This window comes from Myotis davidii, unplaced genomic scaffold (assembly GCF_000327345.1).
Source record: "Myotis davidii unplaced genomic scaffold, ASM32734v1 scaffold152, whole genome shotgun sequence".
Taxonomy (NCBI): domain Eukaryota; kingdom Metazoa; phylum Chordata; class Mammalia; order Chiroptera; family Vespertilionidae; genus Myotis; species Myotis davidii.
In genome coordinates this window covers 1,313,531-1,317,512 of record NW_006283545.1, presented here as the reverse complement: position 1 = coordinate 1,317,512, position 3,982 = coordinate 1,313,531, and the positions used below count along the sequence as shown (strand labels likewise).

The following is a 3,982-nucleotide window of genomic DNA, read 5'->3' as shown; positions in this document are numbered from 1 at the left end:
ATGAAAAGGGAAAAGCAGAGTATTTAACTGTACGTCTTATCTACTGCGAGTTGAATTTATCTGCCTTAGGTATCAGTGCATTCAGATCCACTGTTTAGGCCCGTGGTTGCCAACCTTTCGGACCTCACGGACCACTAGTGGTCATGGACCACCAGTTGGCAGCTGCTGGTTTAAGCCACTTAGAGGTTTCATGCTTATATCCCATTTTCTTGTAAGACTGGCAAATTACCTTTTTTCCCAACATTTGAAGAAATCCATTCTATGTGCCAAGCACTGTCCAAGGTATTGGGACTAGAAAGATGAATAAAGTATTTCATTATTTGAGGAGAGATCTATGGGGGAAACAAACATATAAATAAGCTGTACCAATTTAATAAGCACTATAATTATTAATACAAAGTGCTGTTGGAACATAGAGATAGAAGCTGTCAACTGCTTAAGATTTTCAGGAAAAGCACCCAAAAATATCAATGTTTTGTTTGACCCTTAGAAGATGAGAGGATCTCATCAGAAAGGGTATTTCAAGAGGAATGGGACAATGATTGGTGCTTTCTATTATGCCCTTATAGACCCCAACATTTTGTGAGATTCATTTTTTTTTATTCCTACACCTTTCCTCCCTATTCCTTTTTGTTGCTAGCACTTTTTGATCTGCTGCATGTGTAGTACATGCACTACAAATGTTCCATTGTACCCAATGGACATGACAAAGTTTCTGTTATTTAATAACAGGGATAAATTTATCAGCATGCACTGAACACCTTTAATTGTCTGTGTGGCAGTTTTCCATCACAAGAATGTTGTAAATCAGAATACAAGGAGATTCTGAAATCCAAGTGTCTGATTTAAGACTCTCATATGTAAAACTGCCATTTCGATTACAGCTCTGGATAGCAGATGACACTTCTTTGGCCTCACCTACATGAGGAGTAGGTAGGCAATCTCTTTCATGTTGCTGAGATGGTGGTGGCAACAGATTGGAGGGGCAGAATTCTCTTGGTGAGACTTTGATGTGTGAAGAAATGGAAAGTAGGAAAATGGCTTCTGGCATGCTGGATTTCAGCAAGAAAAACAGAAATAATAACAAATTATTATAAATTATTATAGGCTATGTGCAAACAACTACTTTTAAAAAAATGATTTCTTGGAAAAATGTGTTCAGAATAATGATTCACAAACATTTGAAATGTGATCCATATGTAAGTTGGGAACTGTATATGCCAGTTAGTGTTGATAAATGTATATTAGCCCCCATAGCTGGTGTCATTTTTCTTACAGTGCCTTTTATTGTTGAATTCAATACTCATTGTCTTATTATTCCTTTTCTGGGAGTAGCTGTTGCTGGGGAATGAAAATCCTACTGTCCTTTCCTCCTTCAGAACAATTTGTAAATCCTTTCATTCACACCATCTTAGGTAGGCCTTAGTCATCTCTTTGTTACTGATTTTTCTTTTTTTCTTTTTAGAGATCTCTTGTCATCTCAAGGCATTTCTTGATGTTGTCACTGAAAAAGTGACTTTCACCTGTTATTTTGATCTTGAGACTTGAAGGCCCTTGTGTATAGTGATTCTTAGTATTCTTTAGTATGGTTATTGTCAAAGTCACAAAATCAGTTCCTGCTATAGCAAGCTGCCTTCAGTAATGGAATTATGTCATGTCCGTCAGATGTGTTATGGCAGAGAGAATGTTGCAAACCGCTTTTTAAAAATTGAGATACATTACATACCATAACAGTCGCCCTTTTCAAGTGTGCACATATATTCACAAGGCTGTGCAATTATCACCGCTATCTAATTCTAGACTTTTAAAAAAATTTTGGAAGATGTTTAATAACAAAAGGTGCCTAGAAGCCTATGGGGAAAGATCTCAAAAAAACATTATGATAGAATCATATACATAATAGACAGTCCATAAATTCCAATGAAATTAACAAATGAGTGAACTATGTTTTCATTACGATTTCTGAAATTTGGGGAGATACTAATTCTCCCAGAAAAGAAACCTTTTGCCCATCAGCAGTCATTCCACATTGCTTCTCTTCCAGCTCCTGGCAACCATTAATCTATTTTCTGTCTATGGATTTGTCTGTTCTGGACATTTCATTTAAATGGAATCATATAATATGTACGTGGTCTTTTATGCCTTTTACTTAACATGTTTTCGGGGACCATTTATGTTGTTCATGTATCAGCATTTCATTCTTTTTTATGGTTGAATAATATTGCATTGTATGGATATACTTCATTTTTTAAATCCATTCATCAACTGGTGGACATTTGAATTGTTTTTTATTTGAAGTTCACATCCTGTAATGTAACAAAAACATATGAATAGAAACTTAAACATTATCACATTTGTTGACACCACTATCTAGTTCTTCCTATCAACTTTACAATTGAAACAATAGAAAGCAGGTGACAATTTAGGGGTTGGGAAAGAGATAAAACTAAAAACATTTCTACCATGTTTATTCTGTATTTTGTAGAGCTGTGCTCACAGACAGCTTCTTTTGCCATACTTCTCCACTGTGTGGGAATTCTGTTGTATATAAAGCTGAGAGAGACTAGAAATATAGGGTCTGTATCCTGGTGCATTGTCATACAATTCAAACAATGGTGTGGCTACCAGCTTGTAATTTTTAGGGACTGCAAACAAGGCTTTTTCTTGAAGTTGAACCAAAAACAACTTATGTTCCTTTGGTTTTATATTATGTGCAGGAATATATGGATAGTGAGGAGGTTCAAAATTTGGTCTCCACCAGTTACCAATGCAGTCATCAATGACCCAGTCTTGTAGGACTCCATCCTGATGACGGAGTATCTCTGTCATTAAGCATTTTAGTCCTTCACCTTCATCTTCCTTTGGTAGCTTGAAGAAAGTTGTTCCCAGTGTAACAGTAACATATGGTACTCAGTGCTCATGTAGAATCAGAACCCCTTCTATAGTTCTCATCCAGTTTTATAAAATCCCTCCCTCATGGCTGCCACAGAGCTGCCCTTCTCATAGAGGGGCTCTTTTGTACCAAAAGTATAATTAGTAAGAGGATACAGATTGATTGTATGCTCCATAAGACAGAGAAACATGGATGTGAGAGAGTAACATCGATGGTTGCCTCCTGTATGCACTGCAACTGGAATTCAAACCCGAAACGTGGGTATGTGCTATGACCAGGAATTGAACCCACACCTTTTTGGTGTACAAAGGATGTTCCAATCAACTGAGCCATCTGGCTGAGGCAAAAGGAGTTTTCTTGGTCTGCTGGATGTACTTGTTGCTGAACTGGTAGAGGAGGCCCCCCTAACCCCTCGGGAACAGCTGGTCTGCGAACAATTGGGTGGCACCACAACATGCTCGAGTACTGGTGGTGAGCAGAAAGGGGGAGTGGTGGGAGACTATCCTTATTATCTGTGTCCCACTCAGCAGCTGCCAATTTTCATGAACACGAACACTAGCGGAGCTGTTCACACTTTTTGGCTATCCTATATAATAAAAGTCTAACATGCAAATTAGCTGAATGGCAAGGAATTGAACCATGACCTCCTGGTTCATAGATATATTGAAGATCAACCACTGAGCCATGCCGGCCGGGCCAAAAGGAGTTTTCTTGAGTAGGGTTCTTAGATTTCTTTAACCTACGTTCTAAAGAACAGATAATATAAAATTGGGTGCATATGTGCGTATATGGGTGTTTGTGTAAAACATATATAAAACTTTTATAGAAAACCAAGAGATTAGTAGGCAGTGATAATGACAATAATAGCTAAGTTATTGTGTAAGTACCAGGTCCTGTGCAGAGTCCTTTAAGGTCATCCTCTATTTAATCTTCACAAGTACCATATCAAGTCAGTTTTGTTTTTCTCTAACAGTTTTGTAGGTGAGGAAACTGAGGCTTAGGAAAGTTAAGCCAATTTGTCCAAGGTTACATGACTACTTAAGTTTCAGAGCTGGAATTAGAGGATTATAAGCCGCTCTCTTATATAGC

General features: G+C 37.7%; 1 protein-coding gene and 1 pseudogene across 5 annotated transcripts in view; one reads left to right on the top strand and one right to left on the bottom strand.

Moving 5' to 3' along the window:
- CDK8 (cyclin-dependent kinase 8) overlaps positions 1-3,982 on the top strand; it is a 161,170-nt gene that overhangs the window by 5,040 nt on the left and 152,148 nt on the right. The window lies entirely within an intron of this gene.
- On the bottom strand, positions 2,494-3,068 carry LOC102756243 (annotated as a pseudogene).